This window comes from Oryctolagus cuniculus, chromosome 11 (assembly GCF_051225735.1).
Source record: "Oryctolagus cuniculus isolate XC-2025 breed Fujian yellow rabbit chromosome 11, ASM5122573v1, whole genome shotgun sequence".
NCBI lineage: Eukaryota > Metazoa > Chordata > Mammalia > Lagomorpha > Leporidae > Oryctolagus > Oryctolagus cuniculus.
Genome location: NC_142877.1, coordinates 56,618,473 through 56,643,578, shown reverse-complemented (window position 1 = coordinate 56,643,578; position 25,106 = coordinate 56,618,473).

Genomic DNA, 25,106 nt, shown 5'->3' with positions numbered 1-25,106 from the left:
AAGCAAGACAGCTGGACTTGGCTCTGACCCCGGCCCCGGCCCCAGCCCCGGCCCCAGCCCCGGCCCCAGCCTCCACCCCGGCGCCTCCTCACTGCAGCACTTGGCGCTCAGCCTTAATGCTTCCTTCTGGAGCGGCTCATCCCTGCTCCCCACAGCCACGTAGGGGCTGTGGCCCTGCACTGGACTTGAGGCCCCCGTGTGAAATGGAAAGTCAGACCAAGTAGCAACACACAGGGACGCGTGTACTGCGTCTGCACGCCTCTGAGCACACGCCTTCCTCTCAGCACAGAGGACACCACTTCCATGAAGGCTTCCCTGACTTCCCTCAGTTATCCTCTGAGACACCACCCATGACACTTGGTAAGAACACGCCACGTCACGTGGACATGTATTTCTGCTCTCCAGTCTGTAGCAGCCCGAGCACAGGGTCTGTGTGAATGCAGACACTGGCACATATGTTCAGCCCTCCCAAAATAATCTCACATTTTTTTAATGAAATAACTTCATACGTACAAGATACATATATAAAGAATAATACGGTGAGGGGCCAGCGCTGTGGCGTAGCAGGTAAAGCCGCTGCCTGCAGCCCCGGCATCCCATATGGGTGCGGTTTGTGACTCTTGCTCCTCTTCCAATCCAGCTCTCTGCTAATGGCCTGAGAATGCAGCAGAGGATGGCCCAAGTGCTTGGGCCCCTGCACCCACGGGGGAGACTCCTGGCTCCTAGCTTCAGCCTGGCCAGGCCCCAACCATTGCAGCCATTTCAGGAGGGAACCAGCGGATGGAAAACCTTTCTCTCTGTCTCACTTTCTCTCTGTTTTTAACTCTGCCTCTCTCAAATAAATAAATAAAATTTAAAAAAAAAATAATATGGTGGACATCAGTGGACTCACTAACTGGCTTTAGATAATCAAGCGTGCCCAGTATCACTGAAGGACTACGTGTGGCTTGAGAGAGAAAAATGTGGGGTCAACTGGGCTAGGGAAGAATCTGTTCAATCAGAAACATTATGGAGTGCGCCCTAGGGGCCAGAGCAGGGGGGAGGGGTGGGGAGACAAAGAGGGTGTAGTCCACAGCCCTGCGCTCTGATTGGCCTCACAGTTGGGATGCCCACACCCCATACTGGAGTGGCTGGGTTCAAGTCCCGGTTCGGGCTCCCAACTCCAGCTTCCTGCTAATGCAGATGCTGGAAGACAGCAGTGATGGCCCAAGTAACTGGATCCCTGCCACCCACGTGGGGAGGCCGGGGTTGAGTTCCCGGCTCTTGGCTCCAGCCCCAGCACGGTGCCATTATTGCAGGTACTTGGGGAGTGGAGCCGCAAGTAGGGAGTGCTCCCTCTACCTGTCTTCCCTTTCTCTGCCTCTCAAGTGAATGAGTACATTTTTGAAAACAAACTCACAGTTGCCAAACACAGGGAAAGAAGGGGATCCTAGAGAGGCTTAGCCTCCACCTGCAGCACCAACATCCCATATGGGCGCTGGTTCGAGTCCTAGCTCCTCCACTTCCAAGCCAGCTCCCTGCTAATGTGCCTGGGGAAGCAGTAGAAGATGGCCCAAGTCTTTGGGCCCCTGCCACCCATGTGGGAGACCTGGAAGAAGCTCCTGGCTCCTGGCTTTGACTTGGCCCAGCCCTGGCCATTGTGGCATTTGGGGAGTGAATCAGTAAATGGAAGATCTCTCTCTCTCTCCCTCTCTGTCTCTCTCTGTAACTCTGCCTTTCACATAAATCTTTAAAAAAAAAAAAATACAAAGACCTCACTCCCTCCAAAGTCTAAATACTCAAGTCGGGTGTGAGGATCGCACAAAATGTGGAAAGCAGGGGAGGGGATGTTGGCTTCTGGCATTACTCACACATGCATTCAACAAATACTGAGGGGCTGGCACCACAGCGCAGTAGGCTAATTCTTGGCCTGCAGCGCCCACATCCCATATGGTCACAGGTCTGAGTCCTGGCTGCTCCTCTTCCAATCCAGCTCTCTGCTATGGCCTGGGAAAGCAGTGGAAGATGGTCCGAGCGCTTGGGCCCCTGCACCGGTGTGGGAGACCCAGAGGAGGCTCCTGGCTTTTCAACCCAGCTCTGGCCATTACAGCCATTTGGGGAGTGAACTAGCGGATGGAAAACATTTCTCTCTGTCTCTGTCTGTAACTATACCTCTCAAATAAATAAATTTTAAAATAAATAAATAAATAAAAACAAGTACTGAGTGCCCGCTGGGTGCCAGTGCCGCTCTGGGCATTGAGGACGTGAACAATGCAGACGGGGTGCCTGCCCTCATGGACCTTTCAGTCTAGTGCCAGACCATGAAAGTCCCGGGGAACCAGGAGGGAATCTACTGGACAAACCCAGGGGAAAAACAGTGCACAGCAAGCTTGGGCAGGGCAAGAGGAGAAGAGACAGAACTCCTGAGACCTGGTGATGAGGAGCTATGAGAAGCGAGTGAAGCTGATCCCAGGTGTCCTGTTTCAATGACCAGATAACACACGATGCCAGCCACTAAATAAGTAACACAAATGGAGCGCTGCATTTGAGCGCAAAGGTGGTTAGGGCAATCTCCGTCTGCAGGATTCCCGATGTCTGTGAGCTCTTCTGCGGGAAGCAGGCCGTTGGGCAGATCATTCAGTGCACAGCCCAGGAGAATGCGGAGCTGGAGATAGGGTTTAAGTCCCTGTAAGTGCAGGCGCTGAGAGCGCAGAAAGCTCACCCAGGTCTCCCACACGCAGAGGGGAGGGTGAGGGGGCGCGGGCAGAAGCCAGGAGAACATCAACACGGCAGAGAGAACTATGAAGGTTGGGTCAGAGAGGCAGCTCGGGAGAGATGGGGGTGGGAGGAGGGCCAGCAGCAGCAGGTGCAGCAGGGGCCAGGGAAGTGACTCCTGGAAGTCACCGATCAGCAGCCAAGGGGTCGCTGTGGCTCGAGGCCACCGTTGGAGGTGGAAGTCACAGCACAGCTACACACAATAGACCCAACTCTTCTGCTCTGTGAGAATTAGGAGTACGTCTTGAGACTCATATAAAAATGTCAGCCTCTTGGCCAGCCGGTGGGTACAGCCATTAAAACACTGCCTGGGACCCCTGTATCCCATATCAGAGTGCCTGGATTCAATTCCCAGCTCCCCTTCTGAGTCCAGCTTCTGATTCCTGTGTGAACCAGGGGAGGCACCAGGTGATGGCTCCAGTATCTAGGTCCCTGCCACGCATGCGGGAGACTTGGATTGAATTCCAGGCTCTAGGCTCCTGGCTTTGGTCTGGTCCAGTCCTGGCTGCTTTGGGAGTTTAAAGAGTGAATTAGTAGATGGAAGATTCTCTTCTCTTCTCTCTCTCTCTCTCTCTCTCTCTCTCTGTTTCTGTTTCTCTCTCTGCCCCACACCCAAGCTTTAAATAAAATGAAAATAAATAATTTTTAAAAAACATTTTTAAAGAGGGCTCCTGAACCAAGGTATAAGTAAAATCAAAAGTAGGAAAGGGACTGTAGGGCCTCCTACATCAGAGATCCTGCTGCCCAGGGCTGGCCAGGGAGAGGCACACTCCAGAGTGATGGACAGCCAACCTGTGCTGTCCACAGGGACAGTGGCAACCCACAACAGCCATGCTCCCCAACACCCAGAATGCGGCCCGTCCACACTGAGAGGCTGTAACTGCAAACTGGATAGCAGATTTCAAAGACTTAGTCCCCAAAACAACTTAGGTGATACCGCAATGATTTTACATCTATTAGGATTGGCATGGTGACCTAGTGGGTGAAGCCACTGCTTGCGACACTGACATCCCATATGGGTACTGGTTCGAATCCCGGCTGCTCCACTTCCCATCCAGCTCCCTGCTAATGCACCTGGGAATGCAGTGGAAGATGGCCCAAGTGCTTGGGCCCCTGCACCCACATGGGAGACCCAGATGCACCTCCTGGCTCCTGGCTTCAGCCTGGCCCAGCCCCAGCTGTTGCAACCATCTGGGGAGTGAACCAGTGGATGGACAATCTCTCTCTCTCTCCCCTCTCTCTATAGCTCTGATTTTCAAAATAAATAAATAATTTTCTTAAAAAAGTTTACATTGGGGGCCGGTGCTGTGGCGCAGTGGGTTAAAGCCCTGGCCTGAAGCACCGGGATCCCATATGGGCGCCAATACGAGTCCTTGGCTGCTCCTCTTCCAATCCAGCTCCCTGCTATGGCCTGGGAAGGCAGTGAAAGATGGCCCAAGTCCTTGGGCCCCTGCACCTGCATGGAAGACCCGGAGGAAGCTCCTGGCCCCTGGCTTAGGATCGGCACAGCTCTGGCCGTAGCGGCCATCTGGGGAGTGGACCAGTGGATGGAAGACCTCTCTCTCTGTCTCTACCTCTCTCTATAACTCTGTCTTTCAAATAAATAAAATAAATCTTAAAAAAAAAAAGTTTACATTGACTGCAGGTTGAAATGATAGTATGTTGGATCTATTTTTGGCTGGAGTAAATTACAAGGCAACTTCAAAAAATTCATGGAAAATGGAATTAAAAGGTAAATTTATTTTGACGCCAAAAATTTTTTAAATCCTTGAATAGTCTTTCCATAGTACAAGTCCTCCATGAGCTTTTTTGTATATTGTTTATATGCTATTAAAATTAATTTACCTGGTTCTTTTTCAAAGATAGCTACTATGAAATCATATATGAGATGCATGATTCATATTAAAGTTCTGTTGCACAGCTCTGGCTAAACTCTGCCCCAGAAAGGAGCTCCTGGATGTGTTTAGGTTCCGCCATGTCCTTAGATCGCTCCAAACTCCCAGCATCCCCCATCCCCCACCCCGGGCGAAAAGACAAATGCCTATAACTCCCAGGACTGGGCTCTGTTCTGGTCTGTTCTTTATTTTATTTTATTTTATTTTATTTTATTTTATTTTAATTATTTGAAAGACAGAGTTGGCCGGCGCCACAGCTCAATAGGCTAATCTTCCACCTACAGTGCCGGCACATCGGGTTCTAGTCCTGGTCGGGGAACCGGATTCTGTCCCGATTGCTCCTCTTCCAGTCCAGCTCTCTGCTGTGGCCCGGGAGTGCAGTGGAGGATGGCCCAAGTGCTTGGGCCCTGCACCCGCATGGGAGACCAGGAGAAGCTCCTGGCTCCTGGCTTCGGATCAGCGCAATGCGCCGGCCACAGCAGCCATTGGGGGTGAACCAATGGAAAAGGAAGACTTATCTCTCTGTCTCTCTCTCTCACTGTCCACTCTGCCTGTCAAAAAAAAAAAAAAAAAAAAAGACAGAGTTACAGAGAGAGAGAGAGAGGTCTTCCATCCGCTGCTTCACTGCACTGATGGCCACTATGGCCAGAGCTGTGCTGATCCAAAGCCAGGAGCCAGGAGCCAGGAGCCAGGAGCCAGGAGCTTCCTCCGGGTCTTCCATGCAGGTGCAGGGGACCAAGCACTTGGATGCAGGTGGTGGCTTTAACCCGCTAGGCCACAGTGCCGGTCCCTGGTCTGTTCTTTTTAATGTTTGTTTATTTTCCTTATTTGAAAGGCAGGCTCTGGGCCTGGCCTTCTGCACATATGATCACGGCTATCCCCATTTGGCAGATGAGGGCCAGAGAGAGCACGTGGTTTGCAGGAGGGCCGATAACCAGGGCCTCAGGGCTCTAAAGCCTGGGTGATGCCCAGGACGCAGTGCTTGTCTCAATGTTGGCAATTTCCAGTTTCAGAAAAGAGGAAGCTGAGAAATGGAGGAATCCAGGGCCACGGGCAGGTGTTGTGGCTGAGCTGGTGAAGCCGCCGCCTGGGACAATGAGCCCCAGTTTGTGCCCCAGCTGCTCCACTTCGGATCCAGTTCCCTGCTAACGCCTGGTAGATGCTTTGTAATTTGAGGTTGTCTCGTTTTACCTCTGACCCTTGCGTTTCTGGAGGAATACGGAAACAGTAAACTCTAGGGGCACATTGATGGGCTCACAGAACCCCAAAACCACAAGGGCTCTATGAGATCTCTTCCTCTGGGTCGACACTGTGGCGTAGCAGGTAAAGCCGCCACCTGCAGCGCCGGCATCCCCTGTGGGCGCCAGCTGCTCTACTTCCATCCAGCTCTCTGCTATGGCCTAGGAAAGCAGTGGAAGACAGCTCCAGTCCTTGGGCCCCTGCAGCTGCATGGGAGACCTGGAAGAAACTCCTGGCTCCTAGTTTCAGATCGGCTCAGCTCCAGCCATTGCAGTCATTTGGGGAGTGAACCAGCAGATAGAATACCTCTATCTCTCTCTCTCTTTCTCTCCCTCTCTCTCTCTTTCTCTTCTCTCTCTGCCTCTGCCTCTCTGTAACTCTGCCTTTCAAATAAATAAATAAATAAATCTTAAAAAAAAAAAAAAAAAACAAGATAGAGATGGCTTCCCAACTTCTCAGTGCAGGAACCCCCTGGCCCCGCCCCTCACTGGTAGTCTCTGCCGGCTCATCTATGGGGCCATTCATAGGTCCATCTCTAATATTAAAAACTCTGGGGGCCGGCGCTGTGGTGTAGTGGGTAAAGCCGCTGCCTGCAGTGCTAGCATCCCTTCTGGGCACCGGTTCTAGTCCCAGCTGCTCCACTTCCAATCCCGCTCTCTGCTGTGGCCTGGGGAAGCAGTAGAAGATGGCCCAAGTCCTTGGGCCCCTGCACCCATGTGGGAGACCCAGAAGAAGCTCCTGGCTCCTGGCTTCAGATCAGCACAGCTCCAGCCGTTGTGGTCAATTGGGAGGTCAACCAGCAGATAGAAGACCTCTCTCTCTCTCTCTCCCCCTCTCCTCTCTCTCTCCCTCTCTCCCTCTCTCCCTCTTCTCTCTCTGTGTAGCTTTGACTTTCAAATACTCTGCCAAAACTCAGGCTTTGATTTTCCCACTCATTTCATGGAACAAGCCCCTTCCACACCAGAGCACAGGCTGCACTCAGAGAGAGGACGTGTCTGCAATTGCCTTAAAGCTGCTGGACAGGGCTGGCACTGTGGCTTAGTGGGCTAAGCCCCCACCTGCAGCACCAGCATCCCAAATATGCACCGGTTTGAATCCTGGCTGCTCCACTTCTAATCCAGCTCTCTGCTCTGGCCTGGAAAAGCAGTGGAAGATAGCCCAAGGGCTTGGACCCCTGCACCCATGTGGGATATCTGGAGGAAGCTCCTGGCTTCCAATCATCTTAGCTCAGGCTATTACAGCAATTTGGGGAGAGAACCAGTGGACGGAAGACCTTTCTCTCTGTCTCTTCCTTTGTCTGTAACTCTAACCTCTCAAGTAAATAAATAAATATTTAAAAAAAAAAAAAACTGCCAGAGCGGACATGGAAGTTGCTAGCATGGGCGCATGGGAGCACAGGTGTGGGGGAGCTGGGATTAGTTGCAAGATCTCTCACCCTCCTCAGTATCGCGGGGTAATTCCTGGGAGTCCCCAAGTACCTGTACCACCCCTACCTACTGTCATCCACGCCCGGCCCCCTGTGAGCCTGCAGATCCCCACTCTCGGGATTTAGCCAAAGGTTGTGCTGGTTGTGTTTTTCTCTCCCTCTTCTCCCCAGTCCTACCACACCCTCCTCATCTCTCATCAGCATCCCTGTCCTTTTCTGTGTGTCTGTCTCTGTTTCAGTCTGTCCTTCTCGCCATCTTGATTTCCAGCTTCTGTTATTCCTGGGGTCTGATTGCATCTGTCTCTGTCTCCCTCTCTTTCATTCTTTCATCCGTCTTGATTTCTTGGTCGGTTTCCATTTTTTTTTTCCCTGTCTCTGGCCTTGCTTTCTCCCCAGCTGCTGCAAAGCCATAAACCTAGCCGGCCCTGCAGCAGGCAGCCGCCAATCACGGGGCTCCGGCAGATGGAGAGGAGGGGGGCGGCCGAGAGATGGGGGATGGAAGAGCTGGGGCGCTGTTGCTACCGCAGGGGAAGGAGAGGCTCGGGAAAGAGCAGACGCCCCTCCCCAAAGCCCGCCATCACTGCCTCCACAGCCTGTGTCTGCACCGCCTTCCTGCAGAAAGCAAACCTGTGGCCCCTGGTTCCATTGTAATGGTACCCGGTGCCCCCCTTGCATTTCCCAAACCGGAGCATCTCATCCCAATCCGCTGGCCACAGATCACTTCATTCTTAAGCCCTCCCCAGGGGAGGGAGCTAAAGAGCCCTGGGGGAGTGATGGATGCTGAAACCAATCGAAGCAGGGAGTGATGGGTGCTGAGATGGGTTCTGGGAGGCCCTGCTAGGCGGGAGAGCCCTCCTCGGCCCAGGTTGAAAGAACAGATGGGCACCCCAGGCCTCCACCTCGATCCTTGGCTGGCCCCAAAGCAGGACCCACCACGTCAATCCCTTGAGCCTGGCCTCCACTGGAGTTCGACAAGTTAGGCTGCTACTTAACCCAACTCACGGCTAAAACCTCCAGGGTCTGGGGAGCTGGGGTTGGGGCAGCAGACGGGGAAGGGGAAGGATCAGTGAGAGATCTTAAGAGCCTGAGAGGAGGAACATTGCGGTCCCGTCCTGCCAAAGGAGGTAGACCTGGAAAGCGATAATTCCTGGTGCGCCGGCGACCCCTGCTGGCTGCGCACGCCACCGCCTGGGAGATGAGAAGGTGCAGCCCGGCCGCGTGAGTCTGCATGCGTGTTGCATGTAACACCGTGCGTGTTGAGTGTGTCTCTGCAGAGCAGTGATGGTGCGTGTAGCGCTGCCCATGGTTATGTGAGAAAGCATTAATGGAACTGAGCACAAAAGCCACAAAGCTCAGGCTCTGAACTCCCGGCTCCCGTCCCTGGAAGCCCAGCTTACGTCCTGCCCGGTGCCCGTGTGGGAGTACAGATGCTCTCAGCGCGGCGCTTGGGATCCAAGGAAAATTAACCAGCCCCGGGGGAGGAGAAAGGGCACAGGCTTTGGAATCAGACTTTGGGTGAGAGGCCTGATACCTGGCTCGTGGCTATCTGACCTCAGGCAGGGTACCTTCCTGGAACCCAAGTTCCCCATCCATCAGGGCATAAATTGTACCCATTGCACAGGGCCATCGTGAGTGGCTAGCCCCGTGCCTCTCACCCTCAAGGTCAGGTAGGGACTTCAGAAAGGCAAATAAACTTGGAGTGATGTTGACAACGATGATGGAGGCGGGGTCTGCTCACACCACTCACACAAATTGTCTTAAACATATTTTAACACACCGCTCGTTTCCTTTTATTAGCCAAGCACATCACCATCGCGTTTTATTGGGATAGAGACATCCTGATGACACCGCAGGTATCGGGAAGGGTGGCCGCATGAAGCAATAACAAGGCATGACAAATCTTTCTATATTGTGATACATTCTCATTACTCAGGTTAATCAGGAATTACCCATTAGAACAAGGGCTTAAGATAAGTACATGACAGTCATCCACGGAGATCGAAATCTCCTGATTTTTCAGCGGTTATCTAATTGTTATTACCATGTGGGGGGACGATTAGTGCTGAGAGTGAACAGGTCTTCAAACATTAGAATAACTCAAGGAGATGTGACAGGTCGTTAGAAACAGTGTATTCTGAAATTAGAAAGGAGACGGATTTCCACTCCACCCCCCAGAACATTCTAACCCCTACAGCTATGCCGCGACAGGGGCAGACGGCGTAGGGCATGAAGGGCTCCATTTCGGCAGGGGCTGGCTGACTCCCTGGCAGGCTTACCACCTGCGGGAGGGTGACTTGGGAAGGGGCCCTCTGAGGTCCCTCCACAAGCATGCCTGGCTAGGTGTGACGAGCACCTAGCTTAGCACTTAGAAGGGTCCATGCACGTGGCATCTGCCATACCCATGGTCACGATTTGCTGCGATGGGGTGGGGTGGGCAGCAGTAATAACACCAACAAGGAAAAGGCAGGAGTCTGGGATCACTCCCTCTCTAACCATCCCCACCATTTTCTTGATCTCTACTGCAATTCTCGTCTTTTTCTTGGCTTTATCTTCAAGCATCTGAAAGAAAAGCTTACTTAAGGAAACAGCTTTTTTCATGCTTTGGTTTTCTGCCTCTAAAAAGGGGGTGAGCAACGGGGGCGGGGGGAGCAAATGTTTGTTGAGCTCCTGGGATGTGTAGATTCCCTACATTTTGCATTTAATTCAGAGAGCCTGTATCTGCTTTCCTGCAGGTAGGCACGCAGGCGTGTGTTGTTTTGCCTGTGTGGGTTTGGACGTAGCTGAGTCTGAAGGAACTGGTACTGAGGAGTCCTGGTAGCTCCCTCGGTACCAGAACCCGGTGTGCAGCTCCCCTGAGCATGGTGGTACCTTCCGTGGGGACCCAGAGTAGCTGGGAGGTGCTCTGCTGGCTTTCCAGATTTCTTTTTTTTAAGATTATTTACTTATTTGAAAGTCAGAGTTACACAGAGAGTAAAGAAGAGGCAGAGAGACAGGTTTTCCATCTGCTCGTTCACTTCCCAATTGGCCTCAATGGCCAGAGCTGTGCCAATCCGAAGCCAGGAGCCAGGAGCTTCCTCCAAGTCTTCCCACATAGGTGCAGGGGCCCAAGCACTTGAACCATCCTCCACTGCTTTCCCAGGCCATAGCAGAGAGCTGGATGGGAAGTAGAGCAGCCGGGACTTGAACCAGCACCCATATGGAATGCAAGCACTGTAGGCAGCAGCTTTACCCGCTCCACCACAGCATCAGCCCCAAGATTTCCATATTTCTGTACGGGCTCGCTGGCTTGTCTGTCCCCATCCTGGGACACGTCAAGTCTCACCTACCTCTTAGCTTCCACGGGTGCATCACTGCATCGCCCATCACTGTCACAGTACATGCACATCCATGTGTCCCCCTGCCCCCGGAGAAGCCATGTGTGTCCTGAAACCCCTCCCCCCTCCTCCCAAGGAGGACACTGGGAAGAGTCCTTGGCACCCTCCCCTGCTGGCCACCCCCTCTCCCCACTTTCCATGCCAAGAGAGATCTAATTACACAGAAATTAGTACAGAGAAGGATCGTTTGTTTTTATGGCATCTGTGCCAGGGCAGCTGTAAATCTGGATCCATGTCACCACCACCTCTGGGCGCTGGGCAGGCGGTAGGGGGCCTCCCACCCCCCCACACTCCCTGCTCAGGACCTGAGAGCCCTAGTAGGTACCCATCTTGGAAGGCAAAGAGGTGTGACGGGAGAAGATGTGGCTGATCTAAAGAAGATGCTTAATAGGTGCACAATAAACACTCCCTGAATGATTAGAAGGGGTTCAATCCCAGGCTTGCTAACTGCTACCCGAAAGCCCCGACCCAGAGACCAAGGCATGAGTACCCTTGGTCACATTGCTGTCAGTATCTTCTAGCTCTTACCAGAGTCTTCCCCACTTCCTGAAAAATCCAGCTGGGGCACTGGGTGCTCTAAGTCACCCTGGCTTCTAATTCAGAGACGCTGCAACTCTTCTCAGGCAGCATCAAATGGTGCAAACAGCCTAAGGTCTGACCTTGATCTTGTGCTAATTAGCTAAGTGTCCTTGGCTACCCTCTCCGACCCTAGCCTCGAGCCTCAGCCTCCTCATCTGGAAGAGGGCGGTCATGACAGCTACCTCTCAGAGTGTTGTCAGAAACAAGGGGGAAGACATGGGACCAGAAACCTAGTGGCCCACTAATCACTGTCGTTAATGTCTTCGGAGCTACACTTGACTTCCCCACAATGGCATCTACTTCCCCCTCACCCATCACTGCTAACCTAGCCTTTATCCAGACTGGTGCCGGCTCAAGTGCCGTGCTAAGGCACTAGGACATGCAGACAAACCGTGCCCAACCAGGAGTGAGTGCTAGCATGCTTAGTCTTAACAAAAAGACTCTGACACTCCTTGGGGGCAGTGTTCCATCCACAGCCACCTTACTCCCAGTTCCCACTTTGGCAATGATTATTTTGGTCCCCACTACTTTGCAAAGAGGGCATGAATTTGATCCTTGAGGTACTGAAGAGTCTGGTTGCAAAGGACTGAGTAGAAAGACTCAAAGATGTAGGGAACTGGAGAGGAAGAAGCAGCTGGGGGATTCGGATGGAGACAGAAGGCTTGAACTCATCCGAGAGCAAAGTTAAAGGGCCCTTTAGGGACGTGCAGGCTTCCAACTCCCTGCCAACTCAGTCCCCAAACCCAGAGATCTGGAGTCTCCTCCCTCTTATCCTCTCCTTCTCTGACATTGGCAGCCCAAGGCAATCAGCCAAGAATTCCTGGATCTACTTCCAGGTGGATAATGCTGGAGACCTGTCAGGGGTGTGTGTGGTCAGGAAGGGAAGCACCCTAGAAAAGAAGGGATACACCCCTTTCCCCCACCCCAGCCTGCTCAGGTCTCCAAGGAGCATTTGGGCAGGAGCCCCTGCTCCCACCGTTCAGGAACACAAGCCGACAGCAGGAAGTTGAGGCACATCTTCTGTGTCCAGTCTCTCAGCCCCTCATCCGCGTCCCACAGAGGATGAGGATTTGGCGTGAAGGGCAGAGCGGTGGGGGGATCTCTGGCCCCTGCCTCCCCCACCCCCAACCCCAACCCAGGCTGCAGTCTCTCCTCGTTGTAGCAGAGCGAGAGCAAAGGGACGGGCAGTAAAGATGAGTGATGGCGCGGAGACAAGCAGAAATACACCATCATGAAAATGCTAATGACTCCTTGCTCTCTTTCTTTATGGTTGGAGTAATACAGACTTCAATCATAAAAACAATCTCCCAACATTTTAATGGGCTCCATCATGCCCGCACTTGTCGGTATATTTGAAGAATAAATCACCCTCCCCGCTCAGAATGAATTCGCTGTCAAACTCGGCTCCCTCGGAGAAAATGGATGGGGAGAGAGGATGGAGGGGTTTTTTGGGGGGGGAGGTGGTCCTCTTCCCCCAACTCCCTCCTAGAGCAGATTGTTTCCTAAGATGACTAGGTCCTGAATGGGAGGAGGAGGCTATCGGGAATTAGGGGAGCTGAGCCCGAGGGAAGGGGGCGCAGAGACTGGAAGGAACAGACGTGGAAGACAGAAAGGGGGCAGGAGCCTTGGCGGCGCTGGAGGGAGGAGGCAAAATCTAGACAGCGAACCGAGTGAACGCGAAGAAGATGCCAAAAGCACGCAAATCCACGTTATGTCTGGGCTATTGGGTCGAGTTTCTTTCAGACTGGGCCCCAGAGAAGGGCGCAAGGAAAAAAGGGGAAAGTTCGAGAGATCTCTTAGGGGGAAGAGGGGCAAGCCCAGGAATTCTGCCCTGAGCTCGCAGACATCGGCGCCGCAAGCCACAGGTCTGGCCCGCTAAGAAGGGCCTCCGAGTCCCTGGTAATTCTCATTTCCATACAGGTGGCCGACAGCCAATGAAAACCTGGGATGCGCACACCGCGAGCAGCCAATCCCAGGGAGGGATAAGCCGAGCTGGCAGGTTTAATTGCATCTTGATTGGTTGTGATGTTGCTAGGCAGAAATCGAATCCGGGAGATTGATGGCAAGGCTGGAGAAGACAGGTGAATATGAAACTATCTGCACACCCAGACTCCTGGAATGACATTTCTCTCCCCTAGTTCCTTCGCTGTTCTAGGACGGATAGGGTCACGGGACCGACTCGCCCTTTTTTTCCTTGTCTTCAGTGGGACAGAGCCAAATAGTTACAACTTTTACACACACACACACACACACCAAAATAATACACTTTCAGAGAAGTCTGGCTTCTTCGAGGTTCTTCAAATCTGAAAACCCTCCAGGGAGTATTTCAAGGTCCCTTGAGGTCCCCCTAAGACTTCAAGCCTTCGCCTGAGCTGTAGGACCAATTCTATGTGCTCAGGAAATGGAGAAATCCTGCCCCACATTCTTCCGCAGGGCGAGAGATGCCCCTACCTCCAGGAGTCAGAATGGCCAGCCCCTAACACCTGAGCCCAGGCTCGCCCAAACTGGCCGCTGCGGAGCCTGCACCTTGCAGTTGATCGCGTAAATCCCTTCCTCCGCCCCAACCCGGACCCCACGCACCCGCGGCTCGCCCACCCTGCAGCCCCGCGCACCCCCGCCTGCATTCGCCCCCTTGCCGCACTCGGCTCCCGAGGGCTCGGTGCGGGAGAGGCGAGCCGCCCGCGCGCAATATGCCACCGTTTACGGCGGAACGCGCGCCAGCCGCCGATTAATTCGGCGATGATTTAGCGGGGCGGACGCGGGGGGCTGGGCGCCTCTCCGTCACCGTGCTGTCCGGGGGCTTAATATTTGTAATTGAAGCTGATGAGGACTCCGTCTCTGTTTCTACTGATAAAAACAGGCAGGGAGGAGGGGGCAAAAAAAAAAAAAAAGCAACTAAATTATGGGGCCGGGAGAAAACCATGATTCATCAAAGGTTTGAACGGTCGCCGCGTTCGAGGCCCAGTAAATCTCACCCGGCCGGGGCCTGCCGGGGCCGGAGGATACCTCCTCCGAGCCGCCCCTTCCGGCTTGCCTCCCGGTTCGCACGTCAATTAACTCCATAATTGGATTTGAAGAGACGTCAAGAGATTGTCCAGGGGTGCTGGGGAGGAGAGGGTGTGGAGGCAGGGACCTGGGAGGGCGACAGAGGGGGCGCGAGCTGCAGGGACAGGGCAGGCGGTGCGGAGAGAGCCGGACCCGCAGGGGTGCGCCCGGGGTTGGGGGCTCCGGAGCCCGGGCCTGGCCCTCGGCTGCGGCTCCTGTAAGTCTCCCTTTTGAAGCCGAGGCATATCCCTGCGTGAATTCTTTAGCACGTGTCTGTGCGTTGTGTATGGTGTCCTGCTCTTCCCCGACACCCCAGGGTTAAAACTGGACACTTTGCTCATTCTGCCAAGCCCAACATCCCCCTCATCCAGGCCCGCGCACACACACACACCGGTTAGAATTCTACCCTGCAGTCAGAGCTCCCTTCAGGAAATACCTTCGGGAACACCCAGTAGCACGCAGCCTGGCGGCTTTTCTTAGGCTCTGGGCTGCAGCCTGACATAACAGATGCTTCCGAAATTCAGGTGGGTCCCCAGAAAGGCAGGAAGTGTGTTGGGTTGATATTTGGGGGCATAAATTCAGGGGAGAAATGAAATCTGCCTACCACTGTGTGTGTGTGTGTGTTGGGGGGTAGTGGGGGTGAGAGCAAGATGGTGAATTAACACCACCCTCCCTTCTCTGTAAAATTTTATGCAGGGATGGAGGTTGGGCGGGGGGGAGCGTGGGAGAGAACCATGCCTATGATTCTGAAACACAAGAGGAAGCTGGAGGCCAGGGAAGGTGGTGAGAGCCGGGACACAAAGATGGTGCAGCCAGGCTGGCAGGTAGTACAGAGGCCCCGGGAGGACTCGGGCAGGTGCACAGGTACCCCTGACACACAGACAAGGAAAGGAAGGAGGGAGAGCAGAGCCAGATACCAACACGGGGCGGGATGGGAGGGTATAGCAGAGCGGCTTTTATTTCGGCCAGCCAATTTAAAACTCTGATTGATGCCGGCCAACTCTGCACACTCGTTCGGATAATCACCACCCTTCGAGCACACGGAAAGCAAAAAGCCCGTGGATGAAGGAACGACGTGGAGATCATAGAGAGCGTGGATTTCTACGCAGAGGCACCTCAGAGAAGCTGGCATCGGCCTGTTCTTTCTCGTCGCCTGGTCTCACTCTCTTGATGTCCATCAAGCTCCACGCCCAGACAAACGGACCCACCCCCTGCCATTCAGTCACAGCCCAGTCTCTCTGAAGTACCCTGGGTTGCAAGCGTCCTGAATTCTGGGAAATTCTCATTTAAACCAGGAAGCGAGGGATGGGCTCACAGAAAGAAACGGGGATCGGGGTCCTTCTTCTGTAGCCCTCTTTTCCTGTAGCTATATCCCTGATCACACAGAGACAGGAAAGATGGGATTTGGGCGTCACCCCAAGACTTACGCAGCTGAGGCTGGTGGACTGAGCAGGGAACTTGCTCAGAGGAGTCAGCTTTAAGTCTGGTGCTGTTGTCGATGTGATCAGAAGGACCTGAAGCCCAGAGAAGTGAGAGGATTCTGAGTTCACACAGGGAGCCAAGGGCTGGGCTGGCTGGAGAATTCACTGTCTGGATAGTGTCGTGTGCAGTGAGACTGTCTGTATCTTCCTCACTGAGTGTGGTCAGGATTTAGATTAATTCATGTAAGAAGCCAGCAACCATCTAGCACATAGTAAGTGTCATTGTGATGGACACAGTTTTCATAGCCAACCAACACGAACGACACAATTGGCGAAAGGTACTCACTAATGCCAGCAAAATGCTTTGTGGTTAAATCAAGAGTGAACACAGCCTTAAAAAGCAGTGAGGTAAGCCACCACTTGGGATGCCCCATGTCCCATAGCTGAGTGCCAGAAATGGAGAACCACCTCTGCTTTAGACCCAGCTTCCTACTAACGCACATCCTGGGAGGCGGCAGAAGGTGGTCCTCGTGCTTGAACCCCTGCCGCCCTGTGGGAGACCTGGATGGAGCGCCTGGCTCCTGGCTTCAGCCTGACTCAGTCCCAGCTGTTGCTGGCATTTGGGGAGTGAACCAGCAGATGGAAAATCTCTCTCTCTCTCTCTCTCCCTCTCTCCCTCTCTCCCTCTCTCTCTTCCTCTGGCTTTTAGATAAATAAAAAATAAATAAATAAACCTTAAATTTACTTTTCAAAAGTCAGTAGGCTTTTGCTTTGATTGCTCTAAAGATCACTTCTCCCCCTCGCAGGAATCTTCTAATTTTAAGTCTGCTAGATGTAGGTACATAGGGTAGGGGACCACCTGGCACAGCTGTATCAGCGGCTCGTTATTCAGTTGTTTCATTAATGAATTCACTCATTGGATGACTATTTGAAAAAGCACAATGGTTCATCAATCCATCAAACCTATATAGAAGTCCCATTATGTGCTCAACAATTTTATAGGCAGTTATCAAACCATGAGCCCATTACATTATTAGCTCCTCCAGTCACACACACACACACACACACACACACACACATTTTACATATAAAAGATATACAACATGTACCTATACACACATATAATCTTTGTATCCCCAGCGCTTAACACAGTTCAGGTGTATGGGAACTTAATAAATGTATAACGGATGACTATATAGAAATCCTGGGAAATGGAAGAGAATTAGACATATAGTCCCAGCCCATGAGAAGTCTAAATTCTAGTTGGGGAGACAAGAGTTGCAAACATGAAAGAGAACAATATAAAGCAGTCGACAATGAGCGAGTAAGTAAGTTATGGGAGATGCAGCTCAGGACGAGTGGCAGGGATGCTAACACGGGAGGAGCAGACCCAAGGAGCAGGAGTGACGGCATGGCGTGAGATCTCTGTGCCTGTTTCAGAACAGTGACTGAGCCAGCGTCAGAGGGCCAGCCTCTACACTGGAAAGAATTCGTTTTTTGTTTGCAACCACACGTCTCTGATGATGTTCATGGTTGCCGAGAAGTGCTGTTTGGATTTTCTATTATTTGGGATTCTTCGTACCTTTTCTTCCTCTGCCTTAGCCTGAAAAACAAGAATCAAAGCAGCAACCAGCTGCCACCCTCAGCAAAACAGATTGTAAAAGCAATTAAGCCATTTCCATTTCTCATTCATCAGCATACAATCAACTTACTGAGAGCAGGCATTAGCATCGCAGGTTAGGCTGCCGCTTGGACAACCTCATGCCATTCTGGAGCGTCAGTTCTAGTACCAGCTCCTCTGCTTCCGATTTGGCTTTCTGCTAATGTGCGTGGCAAGGCAGTGATTATGGTCTAGGTACTTGGGCCCCTGCCATCCACGTGGATGGAGTTTGTTGTGGGCATTTGGGGAGTGACTCAGTTGCCGGGAAAACATCTGTATGTGTGTGTGTGTGTGTGTGTGTGAGAGAGAGAAAGAGAGAGAGAGAGAGAGAGAGAGAGAGAGAGATTCTGCCTTTCAAATAAATAAACATCAGTAAGTATTTTGAAAAGGGGCCGGCATTGTGGCGCAGCAGATTTAAGCTGGCTGCTATGCTGGCTTCCCATTTCAGAGCACTATTTTGAGTTCTGTCTGCTCTGCTTCAGATCCAGCTCCCTGTTAATGTCTCTGAAAAATCAGCAGCAGATGGCCCCAGTGCTTGTGCCCCTGTCACCCACATGGGAGACCCGGATAGAGTTCCAGACTCCTGGCTTCAGCCTGACAGTTGCAGTCATTTGGGAAGTGAACCAGCAGATGGAAGATCGCCTTCTCTCTCTCTCTATCTGTATCTCTCTCTCTCTCTCTCTCTCTCTCTTCTCTCTCTCTTTCTCTATCACTCTGCCCTTCAAGTAAATAAAATAAATCTTCAAAAGATATTCTTTAAAAACCAAATATCAGGTGCTTTCTACATTTTAGCTTATTTACTTCTCACAATAACCCTGAATAATGCCCATTTTACATGTATGAAAACTGAGGCGCAGCAAATCCTCCCAGGCTCCCAGAAGAATAAAGAGATACCAGAATAGCAATGAAACCTGGTGCATTTGATTTCAAAGTCTGTGCCCTTGGACCTGGCAAGAGGAATTCTCTCCTGGGTGCCCCTTACAGAGGGTCTCCTTCTCCACCAGAGTGAAGAGAAATCAAGGCCGGGGATGTGTCTGCCGACAGCCTGTGCCTCCTCTCTCCTCGGCTCCAATTCCCAGAATCCCCTGCAAGCAGTAGAGCAGCCCAAGCTCTGGGAGCACAGACTGAGCTGCAGGGGCCACACTGAGTTCTGCTGGCCTGCGTGGAGCTCAGCTGTGCACTGAACTGAGTGGGACAGAGCCAGGAGTGGGATGGGGACCTCAGGGTCAGACTGGAAGGGGGGTGCTGCAGGAGTCAGGAGTCCCAGATTTCTAAATACAAACCTTTCTGCTGACATTGATATATTTGTCAAGATAAGATGGTAGAACGTGCTTTATTGAACAGTTCGGAAGCTATCACACACAACTTTTATACATCTAGACATTTGGTACGTGGGTGTGTATAAGTATGTATAAGCATATTCATACACACACATAGAGATAAACTTTATTTATTTGTAGGCTGAGAAACAGATACAGAGAGAGTTCCCATCTGCAGTTTCACTCCCTAAATGCTGACAGCAGCCAGGGCTGGTCTGGATTAAGGTCAGGAGCCAGAAACACAATCCAGGTGACAGGGACCAACCATGTGAGCGATCGCCTGCTGCCTCCCAGGGTGTGCATTAGCAGGAAGCTGGAGTCGGGAGGGGAGCTGGGACTCCGACCCAGCCACTCCAGTATGGGATGGGCGTCTCTGCTAGGTTTCACGAGCACCTCTAAGGGCCTATGTTTTTATCTCATCTTGCACCCCACAAATATTTGGGGTGAGCCCACTCATTTCCCTACAACACCGCGACTCGTGTCCTGCTGTCCTTCCCATTCCATCCTTTGGGAAAGCCCCAGATTTGCCCACCAAGAAATTTCCCTCTCCGTCCTTAGCCTTTCCCCCAATCCACCTTCCAGCTGCTTCTGGCAGCTCCCCGCCAGAGCAGGTGCCGGCTTCCTCTCACCTGCCTGTCGCAGCTCTGAGGGCTCGCTGCAAGGATGTCAGTGACCATAGGGCACCCTGGTCGCTGTTCCACTGCCTGTCCTGCCAACCTCTGTCCTTTCTGCCTGGGACTCCTTGGGCTGCTTTTGGTTCTCATCCATGGCTCCCTGTCTTAGCCTCTCCGAAGATGCTGGGGAAGATCCTTATTCTTGGATAAGCCCCGGTCAAGTACACAAAGCAGGACCTAGTGACTCAAGCAAGTCTGGAAACAGAAGGACAGGTCCAGGGATACCTACATGGAGATTTCCGTGTCACTGGTCTACTCTATTAGGAACAGAGTAGAGACCAGGGGAAAGGTTTTTCTGTCTTTGTTCCTTTTTTTCTAAGATTTATTTTTTGAAAGGCAAAGTTACAGAAAGGGAGAAAGAGAAAGAGAAAGAGAAAGAGAAAGAGAAAGAGAAAGAGAAAGAGAAAGAGAGAGAGAGAGAGAGAGAGAGAGAGAGAAGAGGTGTTCTGTCTGCGGGCTCACCCTCTAAGTGGCTGCAATAGCCAGGGCTGGGCCAGGCCAAAGCCAGGAGCCAGGAGCTTCCTCCAGATCTCCCACATGGATGCAGGGGCCCAAATACATGGGCCACCTTCCACTGCCTTCTCAGGCACATTAGCAGGGAGCTGGATGAAAAGTAGAACAGCCCAGCCAGGACTAGAACCAGCATCCATATGGGATGCCAGCACCATAGACAGCGGCTTAACCCACTGTGCCACAGCACCAGCCCCAAGGGGAAATCTTACACAAATGTAGGGTTACTGAGTACAGAACCAAGTTTGGGTTTGGGGGAAAATTTATTTATTTGTTTATTTATTTATTTAATAAGCAGAATGACAGAGAGAGAAGGGGAGACAAAGATCTTCCAACTCTAGTTCACTTCCCAAAAGGCTACAATGCCCAGGGCTGGGCCAGGCCAAACCAGGAGTGTGGAATTCCATCCAAGTCTTCCTTGTGGGCTGCAGGGCCCCAAGCATATGGGCCATCGTCCACTGCCTTCCAGGTACAATATCAAGAAACCGGATCAGAAGCAAAGCAGCCAGGACTCGAACCTGCGCTCCAATACAGGATGCCGGTCAATGCTTGAGCCCCTGCCATCCACGTGGGAGACCCAGCTGGAGTCCCTGGCTCCTGGCTTCAGCCCTGGCTGTTGAGGCCATTTGGCAAGTAAACCACCAGATTGAAGATCTATCTCTATCTCTCTCTCTTTCTCTCTCTCCCTCCCTTTTAAATATAAATAAATAGTGGGTTTTTTTTTTATTTTTATTTTTTGACAGGCAGAGTGGACAGTGAGAGAGAGAGAGAGAGAAAGGTCTTCCTTTGCCGTTGGTTCACCCTCCAATGGCCGCCGCAGCCGGCGCGCTGCGGCCGGCGCACCGCGCTGATCCGATGGCAGGAGCCAGGAGCCAGGTGCTTTTCCTGGTCTCCCATGGGGTGCAGGGCCCAAGCACCTGGGCCATCCTCCACTGCACTCCCTGGCCACAGCAGAGAGCTGGCCTGGAAGAGGGGCAACCGGGACAGAATCCGGCGCCCCAACCAGGACTAGAACCCGGTGTGCCGGCGCCGCAAGGCGGAGGATTAGCCTAGTGAGCCGCGGCGCCGGCTCAATAGTGGTTTGTTTTTTTTTTTTTTAAGATTTATTTATTTATTTGAAAATCAGAGTTACACAGAGAGAGAGGCAGAGAGAGAGAGAGAGAGGTCTTCCATCCGATGGTTCACTCCCCAGATGGCCACAACGGCCGGAGCTGTGCCATTCCGAAACCAGGAGCCTCTTCCCGGTCTCCCACGTGGGTGCGGGGGCTCAAGGACCTGGGCCATCTTCTACTGCTTTCCCGGGCCATAGCAGAGAGTTGGACAGGAAGTGGAGCAGCTGGGTCTTGAACCCAGCTGGGTTGAACCACATGGGATGCCGGCGCTTCAGGCCAGGGCTTTAACCTACTATGCCACAGTGCCGGCCCCTAAATAGTGTTTTACATGGAAGGAAAAAAAAAAAAAAAAAAAAAAACTTAAGATCAGCAGAGTTTCTTCATGAGGCTCCACCCTAGTGAAATAATCCAACCCGATCACTTCCCAAAGGGCCTGCCTCTAAACACCATAACTGGGTTAACTTGGTCCCATCAACATAAGGTGCCTGGGACAAAACTTCTGAGCTGGTGGGACAAATGTGGTATTTGAGATGAGAACTAAAGGAAGTGAGCGTGAGCCTGGGCATGTGAGAATGTTCCAGGCAGAGGGAGAAGCAGCTCCGCTCAGTGTGTCGGGATACAGGGAGCCCCCTGTAGCTGGATTCTGGGAATGCTTCCACAACAGCAGAATGCTACCCGGAGATTCTAAGTAACGTAATCTGAACACATTTGCAAAGATCAGTTTAGCCACTTTTCTAGAGGGAGAGTAGACTGTTGGAGCCCAGCTAAGACGTTATTATCGTGGATCAGCGAGAGATGTTAGTGGTTTGGACAAAATTAGATTTTGGAAGGGGTATGGGGTAGGCAAATGTGGGATATCTTTTTATTCTCCATGACTAGCGTGATGTCTGTCTAGACAGTCAATAAATGTTTGATGAATGAATTAAGAATTAATTGATCCAACTGAATGAAGACTCTGAGCTGGAGCTGCAATCATCCATCCTGAAGCTTCCACTAAAATCTCATCCCATCTCCGCCCGGCGGTGAACAGCACCGGTCCTAGGACATGATACACATATCTGTTCATTCTGAGAACCGATAGGAAGATGACAAATAACGGGGCAGGAAAATGGACAAAAGACACCCTTGAGCAGGCATTTCACAGAAGAAGGAACAAGAATGGCTAATAAATACACGAAAAGATTCTCAGCCTCGTTAATAATCGGGGAAATATAAATCCAAGCCACCAGGAAATTCCATTTTACACCCAACGGATTAACTAGGGACCAAGAATTGGCAAGGGTAGGGTGGCAACCAAGACTCTTGTATACATCGGTGGGCATAAATATTGGAAAACAAATTGCATTTATTCAGAAAAGTCAGATACTCATCTATTACAACCCAGCAATCCTCTCGCATTTATTCCTGAAGAAACTCCTACCCATGTCGACCAGGAGAAATGTACCAAAATGTTCAAAGCAGCATCATTTGTAACTGCAAAAAGGTGGAGACAAACCTAAGTACTCATCAGCAGGGGAATTAACCACCAAGTCGGTGGAAACGAACCAACTACCCACAGCAACATGGGTGAAATCTACAAAGAAATGTTGAATGGAGACAGACAGTCCAAGATGCCTGTGAACAGTATCACATCACACTTAGAATGGTTTTTAAAAAAGGAAAAAGGGGCCAGTGTTGTGGTGCAGCGGGTTAAGCTGCTGACTGCAACACTAGCATCCCAAATGGGTGCCAGTTTGAGTCCCAGCTGCTCCACTTCTGATCCAGCTCTCTGCTATGGCCTGGGAAAGCAGTAGAAGATGGCGCAAGTCCCTGGGCCCCTGCACCCGTGTGGGAGACCTGAAGGAAGCTCCTGGCTCCTGGCTCCTGGCTTTGGATCAGTGCAGCTCTGGCCAATGCAGCCATCTGGGGAGTGAGTCACTGGATGGAAGACCTATCTCTCTCTCTCTCTCTCTGCCTCTGCCTCTCTGTAATTCTGCCTCTCAAATAAATAAATAAATCTTAAAAAGAAAATGCTACAGAGACTCCACTGTTTACTCACAGAAGGCTTTAATAAAGGAAAAAGCAGCCCACGCTGCAGCCCACTAGGCTAATCCTCGGCCTGTGGCGCCAGCCCCCCGGGGTTCTAGTCCCGGTTGGGGCACCGGATTCTGTCCTGGTTGCTCCTCTTCCAGTCCAGCTCTCTGCTGTGGCCCGGGAAGGTAGTGGAGGATGGCCCAAGTGCTTAGGCCCTACACCCATATGGGAGACCAGGAGAAGCACCTGGCTCCTGGCTTGGGATCTGCACAGCACACCAGCCATAGCAGCCATTTGGGGGGTGAACCAATGGAAAGGAAGACCTTTCTCTCTGTCTCTCTCACTGTCTAACTCTGCCTGTCAATAAATAAATAAATAAATAAGGAAAAAGTAATGAAGCGTAAGAAATTTAAAAAAAACTGCAATCCAGTGAGCTGATATTCTCAAGGTCACATCATCAATGAGTAGTGTCCCCAAAAGTCTCAACTCCAGTTCTTAGCTAGCCGTTCATAGCATATCACAATGGCTTCTACTTTCTATTCTACCTGCGTGTCTTCCTTGGCTCGGCAGAGATTAAAATTTTAATCATGTCTTCTACGTGGAAATGAAGCCAGTGTACAGATTATTCATGCAAATTCAAAGAATTTTCTTCCCCAGAAAATTCTTAACAAAGAACCCTTTTGCCACCAGCTCTTCACCGATGCCTCCCTCACAAGCCGGGATACCAGTAACCGTTTCTCCTCCGCCGCCTACTGTTTCTGTCTTTCAGAGAAGATGGTTCACTGTCCTGTACGGGGAACTGAGCGAGGGAGATTAGGAAGGCCACTGCCCAGAGCCCACCCACCCAGCCCGCCAGCCAGGAGAAACCCATCCTGAGCCATCCAGGAGGAACTACAATTTTTCATGCTCTTCTGTCTGGCAGTTCTTAACAATTTTAATTGACAAATGATTATTGTGTATATTTGTGAGTCTGCAACCTGATGGTTTTTTGATCTCTATATATACATTGTATTAAGAGTCCGCCCTGCTAAGTAACATATCCACCACCCCACACCGATGTCTCATGATTTTGAAATGAGAATGTTAAAAATCCATTTTAGCATTTTTAAAATATACAACAGGTTAACTGGGGTCACCACGTCCCATGAATAGATCACACAAAAGGATTCCTCCAGTCCAAGAGAAACCTCCTAACCTTTGATTAACATGTTCCCAGTCTCGACCCCATTCTGCTGCCCCCCAGCAGTATTTTTTTTTCTTTTTCTTTTTTTCTGTTGTGTTTTTTTGTCCTTGCCTTTCTCTCCACCCCCACCTCCCATCAACATAGAGCCCTGAATCCCTCCGTCTGGGCTTTGAAATGGAACTGTGGCCAGCCTCAACCCCTCCTGCTTTTACTGCTCTAAGCTACTGCATGCGCTTCCTGTCCACAGGCAGGCAAGGCAGAAGCCAATCAAACCTCTTTCCTGGTGACCTTTGCGGCAAAGAACACCCAGAATGTTGATGGGCCGGCTGGGAACCCACCCTCCTAGCTTAGCCAGTCAGTGAAAACGAGGCTCTGTCCCCACCCCCTCCCCAGGGCAGTCAACCAATCCTGAGGAAGAAAAACTCAATCTCCTTTCTCAGCACCGTGCAGGGAGGCTGCCGACCAATGAGAACCTGCCACTGGCAGCCCTCGGAAAGGCTGGCCAATCAGGCCGTCCTTGTCCCATGGCCTGGTAGGAAAGGCTACTGCTGGCCGCACACCCTTTCCATCCTGGGCGCGCTTTTCCTCGGTGAAGGAAAGAAGGCCCCTTCCCCAGGCCCACGCGTGGTGAAGATTCCAGACGCTCAGCTCATCTTTTGCTCTCTTTAAATTCACCGCTCCTTCGCTCTCCTCTATGCACTTTTTATTATCTAACTGAATTCCATCTGAATGCTGCTTCAGACCCTGCAGCCACACACACACACACACACACACACACACACCCCATTCTCAGCCTCCCCACGGATCTCTCTCCACCAACATGTCAGCTAACTTGTTTTGCGTGATTCATGCAGTAGCTGAAAAAATTTTGTGATCGTTGTCCGGGGACTCCCACTGCCAGG